At 46.2% G+C, this 20,000-nt stretch overlaps 68 non-coding genes across 68 annotated transcripts in view; 37 read left to right on the top strand and 31 right to left on the bottom strand.

Annotated features, from left to right (window-relative positions):
* TRNAH-GUG (transfer RNA histidin (anticodon GUG)) overlaps nt 1–34 on the bottom strand; it is a 72-nt gene extending 38 nt beyond the window's left edge. The window contains exon 1 of the tRNA in view: nt 1–34. This exon is cut by the window's left edge and continues 38 nt beyond it. This is a non-coding gene — a tRNA (tRNA-His).
* A 299-nt stretch (nt 35–333) lies between these two features.
* TRNAM-CAU (transfer RNA methionine (anticodon CAU)) lies at nt 334–406 on the bottom strand. Its single transcript has one exon. It is a non-coding gene; the product is annotated as a tRNA-Met (tRNA).
* A 143-nt stretch (nt 407–549) lies between these two features.
* Nucleotides 550–621, top strand: TRNAE-UUC (transfer RNA glutamic acid (anticodon UUC)). Its single transcript has one exon. It is a non-coding gene; the product is annotated as a tRNA-Glu (tRNA).
* A 215-nt stretch (nt 622–836) lies between these two features.
* Nucleotides 837–908, top strand: TRNAE-CUC (transfer RNA glutamic acid (anticodon CUC)). Its single transcript has one exon. It is a non-coding gene; the product is annotated as a tRNA-Glu (tRNA).
* Nucleotides 909–1,034: 126 nt separating this feature from the next.
* TRNAH-GUG (transfer RNA histidin (anticodon GUG)) lies at nt 1,035–1,106 on the bottom strand. The gene has a single exon. It is a non-coding gene; the product is annotated as a tRNA-His (tRNA).
* Nucleotides 1,107–1,620: 514 nt separating this feature from the next.
* TRNAE-UUC (transfer RNA glutamic acid (anticodon UUC)) lies at nt 1,621–1,692 on the top strand. The gene has a single exon. It is a non-coding gene; the product is annotated as a tRNA-Glu (tRNA).
* A 215-nt stretch (nt 1,693–1,907) lies between these two features.
* Nucleotides 1,908–1,979, top strand: TRNAE-CUC (transfer RNA glutamic acid (anticodon CUC)). Its single transcript has one exon. It is a non-coding gene; the product is annotated as a tRNA-Glu (tRNA).
* A 126-nt stretch (nt 1,980–2,105) lies between these two features.
* On the bottom strand, nt 2,106–2,177 carry TRNAH-GUG (transfer RNA histidin (anticodon GUG)). The gene has a single exon. It is a non-coding gene; the product is annotated as a tRNA-His (tRNA).
* Nucleotides 2,178–2,476: 299 nt separating this feature from the next.
* Nucleotides 2,477–2,549, bottom strand: TRNAM-CAU (transfer RNA methionine (anticodon CAU)). Its single transcript has one exon. It is a non-coding gene; the product is annotated as a tRNA-Met (tRNA).
* Nucleotides 2,550–2,692: 143 nt separating this feature from the next.
* Nucleotides 2,693–2,764, top strand: TRNAE-UUC (transfer RNA glutamic acid (anticodon UUC)). The gene has a single exon. It is a non-coding gene; the product is annotated as a tRNA-Glu (tRNA).
* A 215-nt stretch (nt 2,765–2,979) lies between these two features.
* Nucleotides 2,980–3,051, top strand: TRNAE-CUC (transfer RNA glutamic acid (anticodon CUC)). Its single transcript has one exon. It is a non-coding gene; the product is annotated as a tRNA-Glu (tRNA).
* A 126-nt stretch (nt 3,052–3,177) lies between these two features.
* Nucleotides 3,178–3,249, bottom strand: TRNAH-GUG (transfer RNA histidin (anticodon GUG)). The gene has a single exon. It is a non-coding gene; the product is annotated as a tRNA-His (tRNA).
* Nucleotides 3,250–3,763: 514 nt separating this feature from the next.
* Nucleotides 3,764–3,835, top strand: TRNAE-UUC (transfer RNA glutamic acid (anticodon UUC)). Its single transcript has one exon. It is a non-coding gene; the product is annotated as a tRNA-Glu (tRNA).
* A 215-nt stretch (nt 3,836–4,050) lies between these two features.
* TRNAE-CUC (transfer RNA glutamic acid (anticodon CUC)) lies at nt 4,051–4,122 on the top strand. The gene has a single exon. It is a non-coding gene; the product is annotated as a tRNA-Glu (tRNA).
* A 126-nt stretch (nt 4,123–4,248) lies between these two features.
* Nucleotides 4,249–4,320, bottom strand: TRNAH-GUG (transfer RNA histidin (anticodon GUG)). The gene has a single exon. It is a non-coding gene; the product is annotated as a tRNA-His (tRNA).
* A 299-nt stretch (nt 4,321–4,619) lies between these two features.
* Nucleotides 4,620–4,692, bottom strand: TRNAM-CAU (transfer RNA methionine (anticodon CAU)). The gene has a single exon. It is a non-coding gene; the product is annotated as a tRNA-Met (tRNA).
* Nucleotides 4,693–4,846: 154 nt separating this feature from the next.
* Nucleotides 4,847–4,918, top strand: TRNAE-UUC (transfer RNA glutamic acid (anticodon UUC)). Its single transcript has one exon. It is a non-coding gene; the product is annotated as a tRNA-Glu (tRNA).
* A 215-nt stretch (nt 4,919–5,133) lies between these two features.
* Nucleotides 5,134–5,205, top strand: TRNAE-CUC (transfer RNA glutamic acid (anticodon CUC)). The gene has a single exon. It is a non-coding gene; the product is annotated as a tRNA-Glu (tRNA).
* A 126-nt stretch (nt 5,206–5,331) lies between these two features.
* TRNAH-GUG (transfer RNA histidin (anticodon GUG)) lies at nt 5,332–5,403 on the bottom strand. Its single transcript has one exon. It is a non-coding gene; the product is annotated as a tRNA-His (tRNA).
* Nucleotides 5,404–5,702: 299 nt separating this feature from the next.
* Nucleotides 5,703–5,775, bottom strand: TRNAM-CAU (transfer RNA methionine (anticodon CAU)). The gene has a single exon. It is a non-coding gene; the product is annotated as a tRNA-Met (tRNA).
* A 143-nt stretch (nt 5,776–5,918) lies between these two features.
* Nucleotides 5,919–5,990, top strand: TRNAE-UUC (transfer RNA glutamic acid (anticodon UUC)). Its single transcript has one exon. It is a non-coding gene; the product is annotated as a tRNA-Glu (tRNA).
* A 215-nt stretch (nt 5,991–6,205) lies between these two features.
* On the top strand, nt 6,206–6,277 carry TRNAE-CUC (transfer RNA glutamic acid (anticodon CUC)). The gene has a single exon. It is a non-coding gene; the product is annotated as a tRNA-Glu (tRNA).
* Nucleotides 6,278–6,403: 126 nt separating this feature from the next.
* Nucleotides 6,404–6,475, bottom strand: TRNAH-GUG (transfer RNA histidin (anticodon GUG)). The gene has a single exon. It is a non-coding gene; the product is annotated as a tRNA-His (tRNA).
* Nucleotides 6,476–6,989: 514 nt separating this feature from the next.
* Nucleotides 6,990–7,061, top strand: TRNAE-UUC (transfer RNA glutamic acid (anticodon UUC)). The gene has a single exon. It is a non-coding gene; the product is annotated as a tRNA-Glu (tRNA).
* A 215-nt stretch (nt 7,062–7,276) lies between these two features.
* On the top strand, nt 7,277–7,348 carry TRNAE-CUC (transfer RNA glutamic acid (anticodon CUC)). Its single transcript has one exon. It is a non-coding gene; the product is annotated as a tRNA-Glu (tRNA).
* Nucleotides 7,349–7,474: 126 nt separating this feature from the next.
* TRNAH-GUG (transfer RNA histidin (anticodon GUG)) lies at nt 7,475–7,546 on the bottom strand. The gene has a single exon. It is a non-coding gene; the product is annotated as a tRNA-His (tRNA).
* Nucleotides 7,547–8,060: 514 nt separating this feature from the next.
* On the top strand, nt 8,061–8,132 carry TRNAE-UUC (transfer RNA glutamic acid (anticodon UUC)). The gene has a single exon. It is a non-coding gene; the product is annotated as a tRNA-Glu (tRNA).
* Nucleotides 8,133–8,347: 215 nt separating this feature from the next.
* Nucleotides 8,348–8,419, top strand: TRNAE-CUC (transfer RNA glutamic acid (anticodon CUC)). Its single transcript has one exon. It is a non-coding gene; the product is annotated as a tRNA-Glu (tRNA).
* A 126-nt stretch (nt 8,420–8,545) lies between these two features.
* Nucleotides 8,546–8,617, bottom strand: TRNAH-GUG (transfer RNA histidin (anticodon GUG)). Its single transcript has one exon. It is a non-coding gene; the product is annotated as a tRNA-His (tRNA).
* Nucleotides 8,618–8,916: 299 nt separating this feature from the next.
* Nucleotides 8,917–8,989, bottom strand: TRNAM-CAU (transfer RNA methionine (anticodon CAU)). Its single transcript has one exon. It is a non-coding gene; the product is annotated as a tRNA-Met (tRNA).
* Nucleotides 8,990–9,147: 158 nt separating this feature from the next.
* TRNAE-UUC (transfer RNA glutamic acid (anticodon UUC)) lies at nt 9,148–9,219 on the top strand. The gene has a single exon. It is a non-coding gene; the product is annotated as a tRNA-Glu (tRNA).
* Nucleotides 9,220–9,434: 215 nt separating this feature from the next.
* On the top strand, nt 9,435–9,506 carry TRNAE-CUC (transfer RNA glutamic acid (anticodon CUC)). The gene has a single exon. It is a non-coding gene; the product is annotated as a tRNA-Glu (tRNA).
* Nucleotides 9,507–9,632: 126 nt separating this feature from the next.
* TRNAH-GUG (transfer RNA histidin (anticodon GUG)) lies at nt 9,633–9,704 on the bottom strand. The gene has a single exon. It is a non-coding gene; the product is annotated as a tRNA-His (tRNA).
* Nucleotides 9,705–10,003: 299 nt separating this feature from the next.
* Nucleotides 10,004–10,076, bottom strand: TRNAM-CAU (transfer RNA methionine (anticodon CAU)). The gene has a single exon. It is a non-coding gene; the product is annotated as a tRNA-Met (tRNA).
* A 142-nt stretch (nt 10,077–10,218) lies between these two features.
* On the top strand, nt 10,219–10,290 carry TRNAE-UUC (transfer RNA glutamic acid (anticodon UUC)). Its single transcript has one exon. It is a non-coding gene; the product is annotated as a tRNA-Glu (tRNA).
* A 215-nt stretch (nt 10,291–10,505) lies between these two features.
* On the top strand, nt 10,506–10,577 carry TRNAE-CUC (transfer RNA glutamic acid (anticodon CUC)). The gene has a single exon. It is a non-coding gene; the product is annotated as a tRNA-Glu (tRNA).
* Nucleotides 10,578–10,703: 126 nt separating this feature from the next.
* TRNAH-GUG (transfer RNA histidin (anticodon GUG)) lies at nt 10,704–10,775 on the bottom strand. The gene has a single exon. It is a non-coding gene; the product is annotated as a tRNA-His (tRNA).
* A 514-nt stretch (nt 10,776–11,289) lies between these two features.
* On the top strand, nt 11,290–11,361 carry TRNAE-UUC (transfer RNA glutamic acid (anticodon UUC)). The gene has a single exon. It is a non-coding gene; the product is annotated as a tRNA-Glu (tRNA).
* Nucleotides 11,362–11,576: 215 nt separating this feature from the next.
* Nucleotides 11,577–11,648, top strand: TRNAE-CUC (transfer RNA glutamic acid (anticodon CUC)). The gene has a single exon. It is a non-coding gene; the product is annotated as a tRNA-Glu (tRNA).
* A 126-nt stretch (nt 11,649–11,774) lies between these two features.
* Nucleotides 11,775–11,846, bottom strand: TRNAH-GUG (transfer RNA histidin (anticodon GUG)). The gene has a single exon. It is a non-coding gene; the product is annotated as a tRNA-His (tRNA).
* Nucleotides 11,847–12,145: 299 nt separating this feature from the next.
* On the bottom strand, nt 12,146–12,218 carry TRNAM-CAU (transfer RNA methionine (anticodon CAU)). Its single transcript has one exon. It is a non-coding gene; the product is annotated as a tRNA-Met (tRNA).
* Nucleotides 12,219–12,376: 158 nt separating this feature from the next.
* On the top strand, nt 12,377–12,448 carry TRNAE-UUC (transfer RNA glutamic acid (anticodon UUC)). The gene has a single exon. It is a non-coding gene; the product is annotated as a tRNA-Glu (tRNA).
* A 215-nt stretch (nt 12,449–12,663) lies between these two features.
* Nucleotides 12,664–12,735, top strand: TRNAE-CUC (transfer RNA glutamic acid (anticodon CUC)). Its single transcript has one exon. It is a non-coding gene; the product is annotated as a tRNA-Glu (tRNA).
* Nucleotides 12,736–12,861: 126 nt separating this feature from the next.
* On the bottom strand, nt 12,862–12,933 carry TRNAH-GUG (transfer RNA histidin (anticodon GUG)). Its single transcript has one exon. It is a non-coding gene; the product is annotated as a tRNA-His (tRNA).
* Nucleotides 12,934–13,232: 299 nt separating this feature from the next.
* Nucleotides 13,233–13,305, bottom strand: TRNAM-CAU (transfer RNA methionine (anticodon CAU)). The gene has a single exon. It is a non-coding gene; the product is annotated as a tRNA-Met (tRNA).
* A 149-nt stretch (nt 13,306–13,454) lies between these two features.
* Nucleotides 13,455–13,526, top strand: TRNAE-UUC (transfer RNA glutamic acid (anticodon UUC)). The gene has a single exon. It is a non-coding gene; the product is annotated as a tRNA-Glu (tRNA).
* Nucleotides 13,527–13,741: 215 nt separating this feature from the next.
* TRNAE-CUC (transfer RNA glutamic acid (anticodon CUC)) lies at nt 13,742–13,813 on the top strand. The gene has a single exon. It is a non-coding gene; the product is annotated as a tRNA-Glu (tRNA).
* A 126-nt stretch (nt 13,814–13,939) lies between these two features.
* TRNAH-GUG (transfer RNA histidin (anticodon GUG)) lies at nt 13,940–14,011 on the bottom strand. Its single transcript has one exon. It is a non-coding gene; the product is annotated as a tRNA-His (tRNA).
* Nucleotides 14,012–14,310: 299 nt separating this feature from the next.
* Nucleotides 14,311–14,383, bottom strand: TRNAM-CAU (transfer RNA methionine (anticodon CAU)). The gene has a single exon. It is a non-coding gene; the product is annotated as a tRNA-Met (tRNA).
* Nucleotides 14,384–14,537: 154 nt separating this feature from the next.
* TRNAE-UUC (transfer RNA glutamic acid (anticodon UUC)) lies at nt 14,538–14,609 on the top strand. Its single transcript has one exon. It is a non-coding gene; the product is annotated as a tRNA-Glu (tRNA).
* A 215-nt stretch (nt 14,610–14,824) lies between these two features.
* Nucleotides 14,825–14,896, top strand: TRNAE-CUC (transfer RNA glutamic acid (anticodon CUC)). The gene has a single exon. It is a non-coding gene; the product is annotated as a tRNA-Glu (tRNA).
* Nucleotides 14,897–15,022: 126 nt separating this feature from the next.
* TRNAH-GUG (transfer RNA histidin (anticodon GUG)) lies at nt 15,023–15,094 on the bottom strand. Its single transcript has one exon. It is a non-coding gene; the product is annotated as a tRNA-His (tRNA).
* Nucleotides 15,095–15,393: 299 nt separating this feature from the next.
* TRNAM-CAU (transfer RNA methionine (anticodon CAU)) lies at nt 15,394–15,466 on the bottom strand. The gene has a single exon. It is a non-coding gene; the product is annotated as a tRNA-Met (tRNA).
* Nucleotides 15,467–15,609: 143 nt separating this feature from the next.
* On the top strand, nt 15,610–15,681 carry TRNAE-UUC (transfer RNA glutamic acid (anticodon UUC)). The gene has a single exon. It is a non-coding gene; the product is annotated as a tRNA-Glu (tRNA).
* Nucleotides 15,682–15,896: 215 nt separating this feature from the next.
* TRNAE-CUC (transfer RNA glutamic acid (anticodon CUC)) lies at nt 15,897–15,968 on the top strand. Its single transcript has one exon. It is a non-coding gene; the product is annotated as a tRNA-Glu (tRNA).
* A 126-nt stretch (nt 15,969–16,094) lies between these two features.
* TRNAH-GUG (transfer RNA histidin (anticodon GUG)) lies at nt 16,095–16,166 on the bottom strand. The gene has a single exon. It is a non-coding gene; the product is annotated as a tRNA-His (tRNA).
* Nucleotides 16,167–16,680: 514 nt separating this feature from the next.
* On the top strand, nt 16,681–16,752 carry TRNAE-UUC (transfer RNA glutamic acid (anticodon UUC)). Its single transcript has one exon. It is a non-coding gene; the product is annotated as a tRNA-Glu (tRNA).
* A 215-nt stretch (nt 16,753–16,967) lies between these two features.
* On the top strand, nt 16,968–17,039 carry TRNAE-CUC (transfer RNA glutamic acid (anticodon CUC)). Its single transcript has one exon. It is a non-coding gene; the product is annotated as a tRNA-Glu (tRNA).
* Nucleotides 17,040–17,165: 126 nt separating this feature from the next.
* TRNAH-GUG (transfer RNA histidin (anticodon GUG)) lies at nt 17,166–17,237 on the bottom strand. Its single transcript has one exon. It is a non-coding gene; the product is annotated as a tRNA-His (tRNA).
* A 299-nt stretch (nt 17,238–17,536) lies between these two features.
* TRNAM-CAU (transfer RNA methionine (anticodon CAU)) lies at nt 17,537–17,609 on the bottom strand. The gene has a single exon. It is a non-coding gene; the product is annotated as a tRNA-Met (tRNA).
* Nucleotides 17,610–17,752: 143 nt separating this feature from the next.
* Nucleotides 17,753–17,824, top strand: TRNAE-UUC (transfer RNA glutamic acid (anticodon UUC)). Its single transcript has one exon. It is a non-coding gene; the product is annotated as a tRNA-Glu (tRNA).
* Nucleotides 17,825–18,039: 215 nt separating this feature from the next.
* Nucleotides 18,040–18,111, top strand: TRNAE-CUC (transfer RNA glutamic acid (anticodon CUC)). The gene has a single exon. It is a non-coding gene; the product is annotated as a tRNA-Glu (tRNA).
* Nucleotides 18,112–18,237: 126 nt separating this feature from the next.
* TRNAH-GUG (transfer RNA histidin (anticodon GUG)) lies at nt 18,238–18,309 on the bottom strand. Its single transcript has one exon. It is a non-coding gene; the product is annotated as a tRNA-His (tRNA).
* Nucleotides 18,310–18,823: 514 nt separating this feature from the next.
* Nucleotides 18,824–18,895, top strand: TRNAE-UUC (transfer RNA glutamic acid (anticodon UUC)). Its single transcript has one exon. It is a non-coding gene; the product is annotated as a tRNA-Glu (tRNA).
* Nucleotides 18,896–19,110: 215 nt separating this feature from the next.
* On the top strand, nt 19,111–19,182 carry TRNAE-CUC (transfer RNA glutamic acid (anticodon CUC)). Its single transcript has one exon. It is a non-coding gene; the product is annotated as a tRNA-Glu (tRNA).
* A 126-nt stretch (nt 19,183–19,308) lies between these two features.
* TRNAH-GUG (transfer RNA histidin (anticodon GUG)) lies at nt 19,309–19,380 on the bottom strand. Its single transcript has one exon. It is a non-coding gene; the product is annotated as a tRNA-His (tRNA).
* A 299-nt stretch (nt 19,381–19,679) lies between these two features.
* TRNAM-CAU (transfer RNA methionine (anticodon CAU)) lies at nt 19,680–19,752 on the bottom strand. The gene has a single exon. It is a non-coding gene; the product is annotated as a tRNA-Met (tRNA).
* A 159-nt stretch (nt 19,753–19,911) lies between these two features.
* TRNAE-UUC (transfer RNA glutamic acid (anticodon UUC)) lies at nt 19,912–19,983 on the top strand. The gene has a single exon. It is a non-coding gene; the product is annotated as a tRNA-Glu (tRNA).
* Nucleotides 19,984–20,000: the final 17 nt, after the last annotated feature.

Below are 20,000 nucleotides of genomic sequence, written 5' to 3'. Positions count from 1 at the left end.
CAACGCAGAGTACTAACCACTATACGATCACGGCGACATTCACGAGCCAGGTAGGAGTCGAACCTACAATCTTCTGATCCGTAGTCAGACGCGTTATCCATTGCGCCACTGGCCCTGTGTGAGAGGTTGCCACTAATCATGCTCCCCATTTTGGACTTTTGCTACGCTCGCAGCCATATTCAAAGACCTCAACACGGTTGCTTTTAGCCCCTAGCCAAAACCCTTCTGCCTTGTTTGCTACCTTTCCATATTATCCAGTATCGTTTCGGTATTGAATGGCAAAGAGCAGTGCCTATCCAGTTAAGGCGGAGGGAAAAAACAAGGATAGATCCATGCCCCGTGTGAGGATCGAACTCACGACCTTCAGATTATGAGACTGACGCGCTACCTACTGCGCTAACGAGGCATCTTGCGTGTGATTGGTTGTTGCCGTCCAGAGATAAGATGGAATTCTGTAAGCACAAAACTTCTTTTTTTTTTTTTTTTAATATGTACATGTATATATCTACATATATTGGAAAGTTTAAAGCAAGCTGTGAAAGCAACTTTTCCCATATGGTCTAGCGGTTAGGATTCCTGGTTTTCACCCAGGCGGCCCGGGTTCGACTCCCGGTATGGGAATGAGTGTTTTGCTAAGCTTGTGCCTGCATTCAAAGGCCTGCACCTTTCTTGCAGAATTAAGCGGCTTAGTTTGCAGATGCTCTTGGCAGCCAAAAATGCTGCGCTAACGAGGCCACTTGCAAGTGGTTGTTGATGCCATCCATGCTTAAAAATGAGTTTTCAAATCATGAAACTGATTTTTTTTCTACTTATTACTGAAAAAGGGTCTCAGCGGTTCCCATATGGTCTAGCGGTTAGGATTCCTGGTTCTCACCCAGGCGGCCCGGGTTCGACTCCCGGTATGGGAATGAGCATTTTCCTAAGCTTGCAACTACATCGAAAGACCCTCTGAATTAAGATAGCGCTCAAAAAGTTCATAAAAGTATCATTCAGGCTTGCCGTCTACAAGAGCACCTTTGCTTTTTCATCAAGAATGCCGTGACCCGGATTCGAACCGGGGTTGCTGCGGCCACAACGCAGAGTACTAACCACTATACGATCACGGCGACATTCACGAGCCAGGTAGGAGTCGAACCTACAATCTTCTGATCCGTAGTCAGACGCGTTATCCATTGCGCCACTGGCCCTGTGTGAGAGGTTGCCACTAATCATGCTCCCCATTTTGGACTTTTGCTACGCTCGCAGCCATATTCAAAGACCTCAACACGGTTGCTTTTAGCCCCTAGCCAAAACCCTTCTGCCTTGTTTGCTACCTTTCCATATTATCCAGTATCGTTTCGGTATTGAATGGCAAAGAGCAGTGCCTATCCAGTTAAGGCGGAGGGAAAAAACAAGGATAGATCCATGCCCCGTGTGAGGACCGAACTCACGACCTTCAGATTATGAGACTGACGCGCTACCTACTGCGCTAACGAGGCATCTTGCGTGTGATTGGTTGTTGCCGTCCAGAGATAAGATGGAATTCTGTAAGCACAAAACTTCTTTTTTTTTTTTTTTAATATGTACATGTATATATCTACATATATTGGAAAGTTTAAAGCAAGCTGTGAAAGCAACTTTTCCCATATGGTCTAGCGGTTAGGATTCCTGGTTTTCACCCAGGCGGCCCGGGTTCGACTCCCGGTATGGGAATGAGTGTTTTGCTAAGCTTGTGCCTGCATTCAAAGGCCTGCACCTTTCTTGCAGAATTAAGCGGCTTAGTTTGCAGATGCTCTTGGCAGCCAAAAATGCTGCGCTAACGAGGCCACTTGCAAGTGGTTGTTGATGCCATCCATGCTTAAAAATGAGTTTTCAAATCATGAAACTGATTTTTTTTCTACTTATTACTGAAAAAGGGTCTCAGCGGTTCCCATATGGTCTAGCGGTTAGGATTCCTGGTTCTCACCCAGGCGGCCCGGGTTCGACTCCCGGTATGGGAATGAGCATTTTCCTAAGCTTGCAACTACATCGAAAGACCCTCTGAATTAAGATAGCGCTCAAAAAGTTCATAAAAGTATCATTCAGGCTTGCCGTCTACAAGAGCACCTTTGCTTTTTCATCAAGAATGCCGTGACCCGGATTCGAACCGGGGTTGCTGCGGCCACAACGCAGAGTACTAACCACTATACGATCACGGCGACATTCACGAGCCAGGTAGGAGTCGAACCTACAATCTTCTGATCCGTAGTCAGACGCGTTATCCATTGCGCCACTGGCCCTGTGTGAGAGGTTGCCACTAATCATGCTCCCCATTTTGGACTTTTGCTACGCTCGCAGCCATATTCAAAGAGCTCAACACGGTTGCTTTTAGCCCCTAGCCAAAACCCTTCTGCCTTGTTTGCTACCTTTCCATATTATCCAGTATCGTTTCGGTATTGAATGGCAAAGAGCAGTGCCTATCCAGTTAAGGCGGAGGGAAAAAACAAGGATAGATCCATGCCCCGTGTGAGGATCGAACTCACGACCTTCAGATTATGAGACTGACGCGCTACCTACTGCGCTAACGAGGCATCTTGCGTGTGATTGGTTGTTGCCGTCCAGAGATAAGATGGAATTCTGTAAGCACAAAACTTCTTTTTTTTTTTTTTTTAATATGTACATGTATATATCTACATATATTGGAAAGTTTAAAGCAAGCTGTGAAAGCAACTTTTCCCATATGGTCTAGCGGTTAGGATTCCTGGTTTTCACCCAGGCGGCCCGGGTTCGACTCCCGGTATGGGAATGAGTGTTTTGCTAAGCTTGTGCCTGCATTCAAAGGCCTGCACCTTTCTTGCAGAATTAAGCGGCTTAGTTTGCAGATGCTCTTGGCAGCCAAAAATGCTGCGCTAACGAGGCCACTTGCAAGTGGTTGTTGATGCCATCCATGCTTAAAAATGAGTTTTCAAATCATGAAACTGATTTTTTTTCTACTTATTACTGAAAAAGGGTCTCAGCGGTTCCCATATGGTCTAGCGGTTAGGATTCCTGGTTCTCACCCAGGCGGCCCGGGTTCGACTCCCGGTATGGGAATGAGCATTTTCCTAAGCTTGCAACTACATCGAAAGACCCTCTGAATTAAGATAGCGCTCAAAAAGTTCATAAAAGTATCATTCAGGCTTGCCGTCTACAAGAGCACCTTTGCTTTTTCATCAAGAATGCCGTGACCCGGATTCGAACCGGGGTTGCTGCGGCCACAACGCAGAGTACTAACCACTATACGATCACGGCGACATTCACGAGCCAGGTAGGAGTCGAACCTACAATCTTCTGATCCGTAGTCAGACGCGTTATCCATTGCGCCACTGGCCCTGTGTGAGAGGTTGCCACTAATCATGCTCCCCATTTTGGACTTTTGCTACGCTCGCAGCCATATTCAAAGACCTCAACACGGTTGCTTTTAGCCCCTAGCCAAAACCCTTCTGCCTTGTTTGCTACCTTTCCATATTATCCAGTATCGTTTCGGTATTGAATGGCAAAGAGCAGTGCCTATCCAGTTAAGGCGGAGGGAAAAAACAAGGATAGATCCATGCCCCGTGTGAGGACCGAACTCACGACCTTCAGATTATGAGACTGACGCGCTACCTACTGCGCTAACGAGGCATCTTGCGTGTGATTGGTTGTTGCCGTCCAGAGATAAGATGGAATTCTGTAAGCACAAAACTTCTTTTTTTTTTTTTTTAATATGTACATGTATATATCTACATATATTGGAAAGTTTAAAGCAAGCTGTGAAAGCAACTTTTCCCATATGGTCTAGCGGTTAGGATTCCTGGTTTTCACCCAGGCGGCCCGGGTTCGACTCCCGGTATGGGAATGAGTGTTTTGCTAAGCTTGTGCCTGCATTCAAAGGCCTGCACCTTTCTTGCAGAATTAAGCGGCTTAGTTTGCAGATGCTCTTGGCAGCCAAAAATGCTGCGCTAACGAGGCCACTTGCAAGTGGTTGTTGATGCCATCCATGCTTAAAAATGAGTTTTCAAATCATGAAACTGATTTTTTTTCTACTTATTACTGAAAAAGGGTCTCAGCGGTTCCCATATGGTCTAGCGGTTAGGATTCCTGGTTCTCACCCAGGCGGCCCGGGTTCGACTCCCGGTATGGGAATGAGCATTTTCCTAAGCTTGCAACTACATCGAAAGACCCTCTGAATTAAGATAGCGCTCAAAAAGTTCATAAAAGTATCATTCAGGCTTGCCGTCTACAAGAGCACCTTTGCTTTTTCATCAAGAATGCCGTGACCCGGATTCGAACCGGGGTTGCTGCGGCCACAACGCAGAGTACTAACCACTATACGATCACGGCGACATTCACGAGCCAGGTAGGAGTCGAACCTACAATCTTCTGATCCGTAGTCAGACGCGTTATCCATTGCGCCACTGGCCCTGTGTGAGAGGTTGCCACTAATCATGCTCCCCATTTTGGACTTTTGCTACGCTCGCAGCCATATTCAAAGAGCTCAACACGGTTGCTTTTAGCCCCTAGCCAAAACCCTTCTGCCTTGTTTGCTACCTTTCCATATTATCCAGTATCGTTTCGGTATTGAATGGCAAAGAGCAGTGCCTATCCAGTTAAGGCGGAGGGAAAAAACAAGGATAGATCCATGCCCCGTGTGAGGATCGAACTCACGACCTTCAGATTATGAGACTGACGCGCTACCTACTGCGCTAACGAGGCATCTTGCGTGTGATTGGTTGTTGCCGTCCAGAGATAAGATGGAATTCTGTAAGCACAAAACTTCTTTTTTTTTTTTTTTTTTTTTTTTTTTAATATGTACATGTATATATCTACATATATTGGAAAGTTTAAAGCAAGCTGTGAAAGCAACTTTTCCCATATGGTCTAGCGGTTAGGATTCCTGGTTTTCACCCAGGCGGCCCGGGTTCGACTCCCGGTATGGGAATGAGTGTTTTGCTAAGCTTGTGCCTGCATTCAAAGGCCTGCACCTTTCTTGCAGAATTAAGCGGCTTAGTTTGCAGATGCTCTTGGCAGCCAAAAATGCTGCGCTAACGAGGCCACTTGCAAGTGGTTGTTGATGCCATCCATGCTTAAAAATGAGTTTTCAAATCATGAAACTGATTTTTTTTCTACTTATTACTGAAAAAGGGTCTCAGCGGTTCCCATATGGTCTAGCGGTTAGGATTCCTGGTTCTCACCCAGGCGGCCCGGGTTCGACTCCCGGTATGGGAATGAGCATTTTCCTAAGCTTGCAACTACATCGAAAGACCCTCTGAATTAAGATAGCGCTCAAAAAGTTCATAAAAGTATCATTCAGGCTTGCCGTCTACAAGAGCACCTTTGCTTTTTCATCAAGAATGCCGTGACCCGGATTCGAACCGGGGTTGCTGCGGCCACAACGCAGAGTACTAACCACTATACGATCACGGCGACATTCACGAGCCAGGTAGGAGTCGAACCTACAATCTTCTGATCCGTAGTCAGACGCGTTATCCATTGCGCCACTGGCCCTGTGTGAGAGGTTGCCACTAATCATGCTCCCCATTTTGGACTTTTGCTACGCTCGCAGCCATATTCAAAGACCTCAACACGGTTGCTTTTAGCCCCTAGCCAAAACCCTTCTGCCTTGTTTGCTACCTTTCCATATTATCCAGTATCGTTTCGGTATTGAATGGCAAAGAGCAGTGCCTATCCAGTTAAGGCGGAGGGAAAAAACAAGGATAGATCCATGCCCCGTGTGAGGATCGAACTCACGACCTTCAGATTATGAGACTGACGCGCTACCTACTGCGCTAACGAGGCATCTTGCGTGTGATTGGTTGTTGCCGTCCAGAGATAAGATGGAATTCTGTAAGCACAAAACTTCTTTTTTTTTTTTTTTTAATATGTACATGTATATATCTACATATATTGGAAAGTTTAAAGCAAGCTGTGAAAGCAACTTTTCCCATATGGTCTAGCGGTTAGGATTCCTGGTTTTCACCCAGGCGGCCCGGGTTCGACTCCCGGTATGGGAATGAGTGTTTTGCTAAGCTTGTGCCTGCATTCAAAGGCCTGCACCTTTCTTGCAGAATTAAGCGGCTTAGTTTGCAGATGCTCTTGGCAGCCAAAAATGCTGCGCTAACGAGGCCACTTGCAAGTGGTTGTTGATGCCATCCATGCTTAAAAATGAGTTTTCAAATCATGAAACTGATTTTTTTTCTACTTATTACTGAAAAAGGGTCTCAGCGGTTCCCATATGGTCTAGCGGTTAGGATTCCTGGTTCTCACCCAGGCGGCCCGGGTTCGACTCCCGGTATGGGAATGAGCATTTTCCTAAGCTTGCAACTACATCGAAAGACCCTCTGAATTAAGATAGCGCTCAAAAAGTTCATAAAAGTATCATTCAGGCTTGCCGTCTACAAGAGCACCTTTGCTTTTTCATCAAGAATGCCGTGACCCGGATTCGAACCGGGGTTGCTGCGGCCACAACGCAGAGTACTAACCACTATACGATCACGGCGACATTCACGAGCCAGGTAGGAGTCGAACCTACAATCTTCTGATCCGTAGTCAGACGCGTTATCCATTGCGCCACTGGCCCTGTGTGAGAGGTTGCCACTAATCATGCTCCCCATTTTGGACTTTTGCTACGCTCGCAGCCATATTCAAAGACCTCAACACGGTTGCTTTTAGCCCCTAGCCAAAACCCTTCTGCCTTGTTTGCTACCTTTCCATATTATCCAGTATCGTTTCGGTATTGAATGGCAAAGAGCAGTGCCTATCCAGTTAAGGCGGAGGGAAAAAACAAGGATAGATCCATGCCCCGTGTGAGGACCGAACTCACGACCTTCAGATTATGAGACTGACGCGCTACCTACTGCGCTAACGAGGCATCTTGCGTGTGATTGGTTGTTGCCGTCCAGAGATAAGATGGAATTCTGTAAGCACAAAACTTCTTTTTTTTTTTTTTTAATATGTACATGTATATATCTACATATATTGGAAAGTTTAAAGCAAGCTGTGAAAGCAACTTTTCCCATATGGTCTAGCGGTTAGGATTCCTGGTTTTCACCCAGGCGGCCCGGGTTCGACTCCCGGTATGGGAATGAGTGTTTTGCTAAGCTTGTGCCTGCATTCAAAGGCCTGCACCTTTCTTGCAGAATTAAGCGGCTTAGTTTGCAGATGCTCTTGGCAGCCAAAAATGCTGCGCTAACGAGGCCACTTGCAAGTGGTTGTTGATGCCATCCATGCTTAAAAATGAGTTTTCAAATCATGAAACTGATTTTTTTTCTACTTATTACTGAAAAAGGGTCTCAGCGGTTCCCATATGGTCTAGCGGTTAGGATTCCTGGTTCTCACCCAGGCGGCCCGGGTTCGACTCCCGGTATGGGAATGAGCATTTTCCTAAGCTTGCAACTACATCGAAAGACCCTCTGAATTAAGATAGCGCTCAAAAAGTTCATAAAAGTATCATTCAGGCTTGCCGTCTACAAGAGCACCTTTGCTTTTTCATCAAGAATGCCGTGACCCGGATTCGAACCGGGGTTGCTGCGGCCACAACGCAGAGTACTAACCACTATACGATCACGGCGACATTCACGAGCCAGGTAGGAGTCGAACCTACAATCTTCTGATCCGTAGTCAGACGCGTTATCCATTGCGCCACTGGCCCTGTGTGAGAGGTTGCCACTAATCATGCTCCCCATTTTGGACTTTTGCTACGCTCGCAGCCATATTCAAAGACCTCAACACGGTTGCTTTTAGCCCCTAGCCAAAACCCTTCTGCCTTGTTTGCTACCTTTCCATATTATCCAGTATCGTTTCGGTATTGAATGGCAAAGAGCAGTGCCTATCCAGTTAAGGCGGAGGGAAAAAACAAGGATAGATCCATGCCCCGTGTGAGGACCGAACTCACGACCTTCAGATTATGAGACTGACGCGCTACCTACTGCGCTAACGAGGCATCTTGCGTGTGATTGGTTGTTGCCGTCCAGAGATAAGATGGAATTCTGTAAGCACAAAACTTCTTTTTTTTTTTTTTTAATATGTACATGTATATATCTACATATATTGGAAAGTTTAAAGCAAGCTGTGAAAGCAACTTTTCCCATATGGTCTAGCGGTTAGGATTCCTGGTTTTCACCCAGGCGGCCCGGGTTCGACTCCCGGTATGGGAATGAGTGTTTTGCTAAGCTTGTGCCTGCATTCAAAGGCCTGCACCTTTCTTGCAGAATTAAGCGGCTTAGTTTGCAGATGCTCTTGGCAGCCAAAAATGCTGCGCTAACGAGGCCACTTGCAAGTGGTTGTTGATGCCATCCATGCTTAAAAATGAGTTTTCAAATCATGAAACTGATTTTTTTTCTACTTATTACTGAAAAAGGGTCTCAGCGGTTCCCATATGGTCTAGCGGTTAGGATTCCTGGTTCTCACCCAGGCGGCCCGGGTTCGACTCCCGGTATGGGAATGAGCATTTTCCTAAGCTTGCAACTACATCGAAAGACCCTCTGAATTAAGATAGCGCTCAAAAAGTTCATAAAAGTATCATTCAGGCTTGCCGTCTACAAGAGCACCTTTGCTTTTTCATCAAGAATGCCGTGACCCGGATTCGAACCGGGGTTGCTGCGGCCACAACGCAGAGTACTAACCACTATACGATCACGGCGACATTCACGAGCCAGGTAGGAGTCGAACCTACAATCTTCTGATCCGTAGTCAGACGCGTTATCCATTGCGCCACTGGCCCTGTGTGAGAGGTTGCCACTAATCATGCTCCCCATTTTGGACTTTTGCTACGCTCGCAGCCATATTCAAAGAGCTCAACACGGTTGCTTTTAGCCCCTAGCCAAAACCCTTCTGCCTTGTTTGCTACCTTTCCATATTATCCAGTATCGTTTCGGTATTGAATGGCAAAGAGCAGTGCCTATCCAGTTAAGGCGGAGGGAAAAAACAAGGATAGATCCATGCCCCGTGTGAGGATCGAACTCACGACCTTCAGATTATGAGACTGACGCGCTACCTACTGCGCTAACGAGGCATCTTGCGTGTGATTGGTTGTTGCCGTCCAGAGATAAGATGGAATTCTGTAAGCACAAAACTTCTTTTTTTTTTTTTTTTTTTTTTTTTTTTTTTAATATGTACATGTATATATCTACATATATTGGAAAGTTTAAAGCAAGCTGTGAAAGCAACTTTTCCCATATGGTCTAGCGGTTAGGATTCCTGGTTTTCACCCAGGTGGCCCGGGTTCGACTCCCGGTATGGGAATGAGTGTTTTGCTAAGCTTGTGCCTGCATTCAAAGGCCTGCACCTTTCTTGCAGAATTAAGCGGCTTAGTTTGCAGATGCTCTTGGCAGCCAAAAATGCTGCGCTAACGAGGCCACTTGCAAGTGGTTGTTGATGCCATCCATGCTTAAAAATGAGTTTTCAAATCATGAAACTGATTTTTTTTCTACTTATTACTGAAAAAGGGTCTCAGCGGTTCCCATATGGTCTAGCGGTTAGGATTCCTGGTTCTCACCCAGGCGGCCCGGGTTCGACTCCCGGTATGGGAATGAGCATTTTCCTAAGCTTGCAACTACATCGAAAGACCCTCTGAATTAAGATAGCGCTCAAAAAGTTCATAAAAGTATCATTCAGGCTTGCCGTCTACAAGAGCACCTTTGCTTTTTCATCAAGAATGCCGTGACCCGGATTCGAACCGGGGTTGCTGCGGCCACAACGCAGAGTACTAACCACTATACGATCACGGCGACATTCACGAGCCAGGTAGGAGTCGAACCTACAATCTTCTGATCCGTAGTCAGACGCGTTATCCATTGCGCCACTGGCCCTGTGTGAGAGGTTGCCACTAATCATGCTCCCCATTTTGGACTTTTGCTACGCTCGCAGCCATATTCAAAGACCTCAACACGGTTGCTTTTAGCCCCTAGCCAAAACCCTTCTGCCTTGTTTGCTACCTTTCCATATTATCCAGTATCGTTTCGGTATTGAATGGCAAAGAGCAGTGCCTATCCAGTTAAGGCGGAGGGAAAAAACAAGGATAGATCCATGCCCCGTGTGAGGATCGAACTCACGACCTTCAGATTATGAGACTGACGCGCTACCTACTGCGCTAACGAGGCATCTTGCGTGTGATTGGTTGTTGCCGTCCAGAGATAAGATGGAATTCTGTAAGCACAAAACTTCTTTTTTTTTTTTTTTAATATGTACATGTATATATCTACATATATTGGAAAGTTTAAAGCAAGCTGTGAAAGCAACTTTTCCCATATGGTCTAGCGGTTAGGATTCCTGGTTTTCACCCAGGCGGCCCGGGTTCGACTCCCGGTATGGGAATGAGTGTTTTGCTAAGCTTGTGCCTGCATTCAAAGGCCTGCACCTTTCTTGCAGAATTAAGCGGCTTAGTTTGCAGATGCTCTTGGCAGCCAAAAATGCTGCGCTAACGAGGCCACTTGCAAGTGGTTGTTGATGCCATCCATGCTTAAAAATGAGTTTTCAAATCATGAAACTGATTTTTTTTCTACTTATTACTGAAAAAGGGTCTCAGCGGTTCCCATATGGTCTAGCGGTTAGGATTCCTGGTTCTCACCCAGGCGGCCCGGGTTCGACTCCCGGTATGGGAATGAGCATTTTCCTAAGCTTGCAACTACATCGAAAGACCCTCTGAATTAAGATAGCGCTCAAAAAGTTCATAAAAGTATCATTCAGGCTTGCCGTCTACAAGAGCACCTTTGCTTTTTCATCAAGAATGCCGTGACCCGGATTCGAACCGGGGTTGCTGCGGCCACAACGCAGAGTACTAACCACTATACGATCACGGCGACATTCACGAGCCAGGTAGGAGTCGAACCTACAATCTTCTGATCCGTAGTCAGACGCGTTATCCATTGCGCCACTGGCCCTGTGTGAGAGGTTGCCACTAATCATGCTCCCCATTTTGGACTTTTGCTACGCTCGCAGCCATATTCAAAGACCTCAACACGGTTGCTTTTAGCCCCTAGCCAAAACCCTTCTGCCTTGTTTGCTACCTTTCCATATTATCCAGTATCGTTTCGGTATTGAATGGCAAAGAGCAGTGCCTATCCAGTTAAGGCGGAGGGAAAAAACAAGGATAGATCCATGCCCCGTGTGAGGACCGAACTCACGACCTTCAGATTATGAGACTGACGCGCTACCTACTGCGCTAACGAGGCATCTTGCGTGTGATTGGTTGTTGCCGTCCAGAGATAAGATGGAATTCTGTAAGCACAAAACTTCTTTTTTTTTTTTTTTAATATGTACATGTATATATCTACATATATTGGAAAGTTTAAAGCAAGCTGTGAAAGCAACTTTTCCCATATGGTCTAGCGGTTAGGATTCCTGGTTTTCACCCAGGCGGCCCGGGTTCGACTCCCGGTATGGGAATGAGTGTTTTGCTAAGCTTGTGCCTGCATTCAAAGGCCTGCACCTTTCTTGCAGAATTAAGCGGCTTAGTTTGCAGATGCTCTTGGCAGCCAAAAATGCTGCGCTAACGAGGCCACTTGCAAGTGGTTGTTGATGCCATCCATGCTTAAAAATGAGTTTTCAAATCATGAAACTGATTTTTTTTCTACTTATTACTGAAAAAGGGTCTCAGCGGTTCCCATATGGTCTAGCGGTTAGGATTCCTGGTTCTCACCCAGGCGGCCCGGGTTCGACTCCCGGTATGGGAATGAGCATTTTCCTAAGCTTGCAACTACATCGAAAGACCCTCTGAATTAAGATAGCGCTCAAAAAGTTCATAAAAGTATCATTCAGGCTTGCCGTCTACAAGAGCACCTTTGCTTTTTCATCAAGAATGCCGTGACCCGGATTCGAACCGGGGTTGCTGCGGCCACAACGCAGAGTACTAACCACTATACGATCACGGCGACATTCACGAGCCAGGTAGGAGTCGAACCTACAATCTTCTGATCCGTAGTCAGACGCGTTATCCATTGCGCCACTGGCCCTGTGTGAGAGGTTGCCACTAATCATGCTCCCCATTTTGGACTTTTGCTACGCTCGCAGCCATATTCAAAGAGCTCAACACGGTTGCTTTTAGCCCCTAGCCAAAACCCTTCTGCCTTGTTTGCTACCTTTCCATATTATCCAGTATCGTTTCGGTATTGAATGGCAAAGAGCAGTGCCTATCCAGTTAAGGCGGAGGGAAAAAACAAGGATAGATCCATGCCCCGTGTGAGGATCGAACTCACGACCTTCAGATTATGAGACTGACGCGCTACCTACTGCGCTAACGAGGCATCTTGCGTGTGATTGGTTGTTGCCGTCCAGAGATAAGATGGAATTCTGTAAGCACAAAACTTCTTTTTTTTTTTTTTTTTTTTTTTTTTTTTTTAATATGTACATGTATATATCTACATATATTGGAAAGTTTAAAGCAAGCTGTGAAAGCAACTTTTCCCATATGGTCTAGCGGTTAGGATTCCTGGTTTTCACCCAGGTGGCCCGGGTTCGACTCCCGGTATGGGAATGAGTGTTTTGCTAAGCTTGTGCCTGCATTCAAAGGCCTGCACCTTTCTTGCAGAATTAAGCGGCTTAGTTTGCAGATGCTCTTGGCAGCCAAAAATGCTGCGCTAACGAGGCCACTTGCAAGTGGTTGTTGATGCCATCCATGCTTAAAAATGAGTTTTCAAATCATGAAACTGATTTTTTTTCTACTTATTACTGAAAAAGGGTCTCAGCGGTTCCCATATGGTCTAGCGGTTAGGATTCCTGGTTCTCACCCAGGCGGCCCGGGTTCGACTCCCGGTATGGGAATGAGCATTTTCCTAAGCTTGCAACTACATCGAAAGACCCTCTGAATTAAGATAGCGCTCAAAAAGTTCATAAAAGTATCATTCAGGCTTGCCGTCTACAAGAGCACCTTTGCTTTTTCATCAAGAATGCCGTGACCCGGATTCGAACCGGGGTTGCTGCGGCCACAACGCAGAGTACTAACCACTATACGATCACGGCGACATTCACGAGCCAGGTAGGAGTCGAACCTACAATCTTCTGATCCGTAGTCAGACGCGTTATCCATTGCGCCACTGGCCCTGTGTGAGAGGTTGCCACTAATCATGCTCCCCATTTTGGACTTTTGCTACGCTCGCAGCCATATTCAAAGACCTCAACACGGTTGCTTTTAGCCCCTAGCCAAAACCCTTCTGCCTTGTTTGCTACCTTTCCATATTATCCAGTATCGTTTCGGTATTGAATGGCAAAGAGCAGTGCCTATCCAGTTAAGGCGGAGGGAAAAAACAAGGATAGATCCATGCCCCGTGTGAGGATCGAACTCACGACCTTCAGATTATGAGACTGACGCGCTACCTACTGCGCTAACGAGGCATCTTGCGTGTGATTGGTTGTTGCCGTCCAGAGATAAGATGGAATTCTGTAAGCACAAAACTTCTTTTTTTTTTTTTTTTTTTTTTAATATGTACATGTATATATCTACATATATTGGAAAGTTTAAAGCAAGCTGTGAAAGCAACTTTTCCCATATGGTCTAGCGGTTAGGATTCCTGGTTTTCACCCAGGCGGCCCGGGTTCGACTCCCGGTATGGGAATGAGTGTTTTGCTAAGCTTGTGCCTGCATTCAAAGGCCTGCACCTTTCTTGCAGAATTAAGCGGCTTAGTTTGCAGATGCTCTTGGCAGCCAAAAATGCTGCGCTAACGAGGCCACTTGCAAGTGGTTGTTGATGCCATCCATGCTTAAAAATGAGTTTTCAAATCATGAAACTGATTTTTTTTCTACTTATTACTGAAAAAGGGTCTCAGCGGTTCCCATATGGTCTAGCGGTTAGGATTCCTGGTTCTCACCCAGGCGGCCCGGGTTCGACTCCCGGTATGGGAATGAGCATTTTCCTAAGCTTGCAACTACATCGAAAGACCCTCTGAATTAAGATAGCGCTCAAAAAGTTCATAAAAGTATCATTCAGGCTTGCCGTCTACAAGAGCACCTTTGCTTTTTCATCAAGAATGCCGTGACCCGGATTCGAACCGGGGTTGCTGCGGCCACAACGCAGAGTACTAACCACTATACGATCACGGCGACATTCACGAGCCAGGTAGGAGTCGAACCTACAATCTTCTGATCCGTAGTCAGACGCGTTATCCATTGCGCCACTGGCCCTGTGTGAGAGGTTGCCACTAATCATGCTCCCCATTTTGGACTTTTGCTACGCTCGCAGCCATATTCAAAGAGCTCAACACGGTTGCTTTTAGCCCCTAGCCAAAACCCTTCTGCCTTGTTTGCTACCTTTCCATATTATCCAGTATCGTTTCGGTATTGAATGGCAAAGAGCAGTGCCTATCCAGTTAAGGCGGAGGGAAAAAACAAGGATAGATCCATGCCCCGTGTGAGGATCGAACTCACGACCTTCAGATTATGAGACTGACGCGCTACCTACTGCGCTAACGAGGCATCTTGCGTGTGATTGGTTGTTGCCGTCCAGAGATAAGATGGAATTCTGTAAGCACAAAACTTCTTTTTTTTTTTTTTTTTTTTTTTTTTTAATATGTACATGTATATATCTACATATATTGGAAAGTTTAAAGCAAGCTGTGAAAGCAACTTTTCCCATATGGTCTAGCGGTTAGGATTCCTGGTTTTCACCCAGGCGGCCCGGGTTCGACTCCCGGTATGGGAATGAGTGTTTTGCTAAGCTTGTGCCTGCATTCAAAGGCCTGCACCTTTCTTGCAGAATTAAGCGGCTTAGTTTGCAGATGCTCTTGGCAGCCAAAAATGCTGCGCTAACGAGGCCACTTGCAAGTGGTTGTTGATGCCATCCATGCTTAAAAATGAGTTTTCAAATCATGAAACTGATTTTTTTTCTACTTATTACTGAAAAAGGGTCTCAGCGGTTCCCATATGGTCTAGCGGTTAGGATTCCTGGTTCTCACCCAGGCGGCCCGGGTTCGACTCCCGGTATGGGAATGAGCATTTTCCTAAGCTTGCAACTACATCGAAAGACCCTCTGAATTAAGATAGCGCTCAAAAAGTTCATAAAAGTATCATTCAGGCTTGCCGTCTACAAGAGCACCTTTGCTTTTTCATCAAGAATGCCGTGACCCGGATTCGAACCGGGGTTGCTGCGGCCACAACGCAGAGTACTAACCACTATACGATCACGGCGACATTCACGAGCCAGGTAGGAGTCGAACCTACAATCTTCTGATCCGTAGTCAGACGCGTTATCCATTGCGCCACTGGCCCTGTGTGAGAGGTTGCCACTAATCATGCTCCCCATTTTGGACTTTTGCTACGCTCGCAGCCATATTCAAAGACCTCAACACGGTTGCTTTTAGCCCCTAGCCAAAACCCTTCTGCCTTGTTTGCTACCTTTCCATATTATCCAGTATCGTTTCGGTATTGAATGGCAAAGAGCAGTGCCTATCCAGTTAAGGCGGAGGGAAAAAACAAGGATAGATCCATGCCCCGTGTGAGGATCGAACTCACGACCTTCAGATTATGAGACTGACGCGCTACCTACTGCGCTAACGAGGCATCTTGCGTGTGATTGGTTGTTGCCGTCCAGAGATAAGATGGAATTCTGTAAGCACAAAACTTCTTTTTTTTTTTTTTTTAATATGTACATGTATATATCTACATATATTGGAAAGTTTAAAGCAAGCTGTGAAAGCAACTTTTCCCATATGGTCTAGCGGTTAGGATTCCTGGTTTTCACCCAGGCGGCCCGGGTTCGACTCCCGGTATGGGAATGAGTGTTTTGCTAAGCTTGTGCCTGCATTCAAAGGCCTGCACCTTTCTTGCAGAATTAAGCGGCTTAGTTTGCAGATGCTCTTGGCAGCCAAAAATGCTGCGCTAACGAGGCCACTTGCAAGTGGTTGTTGATGCCATCCATGCTTAAAAATGAGTTTTCAAATCATGAAACTGATTTTTTTTCTACTTATTACTGAAAAAGGGTCTCAGCGGTTCCCATATGGTCTAGCGGTTAGGATTCCTGGTTCTCACCCAGGCGGCCCGGGTTCGACTCCCGGTATGGGAATGAGCATTTTCCTAAGCTTGCAACTACATCGAAAGACCCTCTGAATTAAGATAGCGCTCAAAAAGTTCATAAAAGTATCATTCAGGCTTGCCGTCTACAAGAGCACCTTTGCTTTTTCATCAAGAATGCCGTGACCCGGATTCGAACCGGGGTTGCTGCGGCCACAACGCAGAGTACTAACCACTATACGATCACGGCGACATTCACGAGCCAGGTAGGAGTCGAACCTACAATCTTCTGATCCGTAGTCAGACGCGTTATCCATTGCGCCACTGGCCCTGTGTGAGAGGTTGCCACTAATCATGCTCCCCATTTTGGACTTTTGCTACGCTCGCAGCCATATTCAAAGACCTCAACACGGTTGCTTTTAGCCCCTAGCCAAAACCCTTCTGCCTTGTTTGCTACCTTTCCATATTATCCAGTATCGTTTCGGTATTGAATGGCAAAGAGCAGTGCCTATCCAGTTAAGGCGGAGGGAAAAAACAAGGATAGATCCATGCCCCGTGTGAGGACCGAACTCACGACCTTCAGATTATGAGACTGACGCGCTACCTACTGCGCTAACGAGGCATCTTGCGTGTGATTGGTTGTTGCCGTCCAGAGATAAGATGGAATTCTGTAAGCACAAAACTTCTTTTTTTTTTTTTTTAATATGTACATGTATATATCTACATATATTGGAAAGTTTAAAGCAAGCTGTGAAAGCAACTTTTCCCATATGGTCTAGCGGTTAGGATTCCTGGTTTTCACCCAGGCGGCCCGGGTTCGACTCCCGGTATGGGAATGAGTGTTTTGCTAAGCTTGTGCCTGCATTCAAAGGCCTGCACCTTTCTTGCAGAATTAAGCGGCTTAGTTTGCAGATGCTCTTGGCAGCCAAAAATGCTGCGCTAACGAGGCCACTTGCAAGTGGTTGTTGATGCCATCCATGCTTAAAAATGAGTTTTCAAATCATGAAACTGATTTTTTTTCTACTTATTACTGAAAAAGGGTCTCAGCGGTTCCCATATGGTCTAGCGGTTAGGATTCCTGGTTCTCACCCAGGCGGCCCGGGTTCGACTCCCGGTATGGGAATGAGCATTTTCCTAAGCTTGCAACTACATCGAAAGACCCTCTGAATTAAGATAGCGCTCAAAAAGTTCATAAAAGTATCATTCAGGCTTGCCGTCTACAAGAGCACCTTTGCTTTTTCATCAAGAATGCCGTGACCCGGATTCGAACCGGGGTTGCTGCGGCCACAACGCAGAGTACTAACCACTATACGATCACGGCGACATTCACGAGCCAGGTAGGAGTCGAACCTACAATCTTCTGATCCGTAGTCAGACGCGTTATCCATTGCGCCACTGGCCCTGTGTGAGAGGTTGCCACTAATCATGCTCCCCATTTTGGACTTTTGCTACGCTCGCAGCCATATTCAAAGACCTCAACACGGTTGCTTTTAGCCCCTAGCCAAAACCCTTCTGCCTTGTTTGCTACCTTTCCATATTATCCAGTATCGTTTCGGTATTGAATGGCAAAGAGCAGTGCCTATCCAGTTAAGGCGGAGGGAAAAAACAAGGATAGATCCATGCCCCGTGTGAGGATCGAACTCACGACCTTCAGATTATGAGACTGACGCGCTACCTACTGCGCTAACGAGGCATCTTGCGTGTGATTGGTTGTTGCCGTCCAGAGATAAGATGGAATTCTGTAAGCACAAAACTTCTTTTTTTTTTTTTTTTAATATGTACATGTATATATCTACATATATTGGAAAGTTTAAAGCAAGCTGTGAAAGCAACTTTTCCCATATGGTCTAGCGGTTAGGATTCCTGGTTTTCACCCAGGCGGCCCGGGTTCGACTCCCGGTATGGGAATGAGTGTTTTGCTAAGCTTGTGCCTGCATTCAAAGGCCTGCACCTTTCTTGCAGAATTAAGCGGCTTAGTTTGCAGATGCTCTTGGCAGCCAAAAATGCTGCGCTAACGAGGCCACTTGCAAGTGGTTGTTGATGCCATCCATGCTTAAAAATGAGTTTTCAAATCATGAAACTGATTTTTTTTCTACTTATTACTGAAAAAGGGTCTCAGCGGTTCCCATATGGTCTAGCGGTTAGGATTCCTGGTTCTCACCCAGGCGGCCCGGGTTCGACTCCCGGTATGGGAATGAGCATTTTCCTAAGCTTGCAACTACATCGAAAGACCCTCTGAATTAAGATAGCGCTCAAAAAGTTCATAAAAGTATCATTCAGGCTTGCCGTCTACAAGAGCACCTTTGCTTTTTCATCAAGAATGCCGTGACCCGGATTCGAACCGGGGTTGCTGCGGCCACAACGCAGAGTACTAACCACTATACGATCACGGCGACATTCACGAGCCAGGTAGGAGTCGAACCTACAATCTTCTGATCCGTAGTCAGACGCGTTATCCATTGCGCCACTGGCCCTGTGTGAGAGGTTGCCACTAATCATGCTCCCCATTTTGGACTTTTGCTACGCTCGCAGCCATATTCAAAGACCTCAACACGGTTGCTTTTAGCCCCTAGCCAAAACCCTTCTGCCTTGTTTGCTACCTTTCCATATTATCCAGTATCGTTTCGGTATTGAATGGCAAAGAGCAGTGCCTATCCAGTTAAGGCGGAGGGAAAAAACAAGGATAGATCCATGCCCCGTGTGAGGACCGAACTCACGACCTTCAGATTATGAGACTGACGCGCTACCTACTGCGCTAACGAGGCATCTTGCGTGTGATTGGTTGTTGCCGTCCAGAGATAAGATGGAATTCTGTAAGCACAAAACTTCTTTTTTTTTTTTTTTAATATGTACATGTATATATCTACATATATTGGAAAGTTTAAAGCAAGCTGTGAAAGCAACTTTTCCCATATGGTCTAGCGGTTAGGATTCCTGGTTTTCACCCAGGCGGCCCGGGTTCGACTCCCGGTATGGGAATGAGTGTTTTGCTAAGCTTGTGCCTGCATTCAAAGGCCTGCACCTTTCTTGCAGAATTAAGCGGCTTAGTTTGCAGATGCTCTTGGCAGCCAAAAATGCTGCGCTAACGAGGCCACTTGCAAGTGGTTGTTGATGCCATCCATGCTTAAAAATGAGTTTTCAAATCATGAAACTGATTTTTTTTCTACTTATTACTGAAAAAGGGTCTCAGCGGTTCCCATATGGTCTAGCGGTTAGGATTCCTGGTTCTCACCCAGGCGGCCCGGGTTCGACTCCCGGTATGGGAATGAGCATTTTCCTAAGCTTGCAACTACATCGAAAGACCCTCTGAATTAAGATAGCGCTCAAAAAGTTCATAAAAGTATCATTCAGGCTTGCCGTCTACAAGAGCACCTTTGCTTTTTCATCAAGAATGCCGTGACCCGGATTCGAACCGGGGTTGCTGCGGCCACAACGCAGAGTACTAACCACTATACGATCACGGCGACATTCACGAGCCAGGTAGGAGTCGAACCTACAATCTTCTGATCCGTAGTCAGACGCGTTATCCATTGCGCCACTGGCCCTGTGTGAGAGGTTGCCACTAATCATGCTCCCCATTTTGGACTTTTGCTACGCTCGCAGCCATATTCAAAGAGCTCAACACGGTTGCTTTTAGCCCCTAGCCAAAACCCTTCTGCCTTGTTTGCTACCTTTCCATATTATCCAGTATCGTTTCGGTATTGAATGGCAAAGAGCAGTGCCTATCCAGTTAAGGCGGAGGGAAAAAACAAGGATAGATCCATGCCCCGTGTGAGGATCGAACTCACGACCTTCAGATTATGAGACTGACGCGCTACCTACTGCGCTAACGAGGCATCTTGCGTGTGATTGGTTGTTGCCGTCCAGAGATAAGATGGAATTCTGTAAGCACAAAACTTCTTTTTTTTTTTTTTTTTTTTTTTTTTTTTTTTAATATGTACATGTATATATCTACATATATTGGAAAGTTTAAAGCAAGCTGTGAAAGCAACTTTTCCCATATGGTCTAGCGGTTAGGATTCCTGGTTTTCACCCAGGTGGCCCGGGTTCGACTCCCGGTATGGGAATGAGTGTTTTGCTAAGC

The sequence above is a fragment of the Eleutherodactylus coqui genome, chromosome 2, assembly GCF_035609145.1.
Source record: "Eleutherodactylus coqui strain aEleCoq1 chromosome 2, aEleCoq1.hap1, whole genome shotgun sequence".
Taxonomy (NCBI): domain Eukaryota; kingdom Metazoa; phylum Chordata; class Amphibia; order Anura; family Eleutherodactylidae; genus Eleutherodactylus; species Eleutherodactylus coqui.
This window is presented reverse-complemented; position numbering and strand designations above follow the sequence as displayed.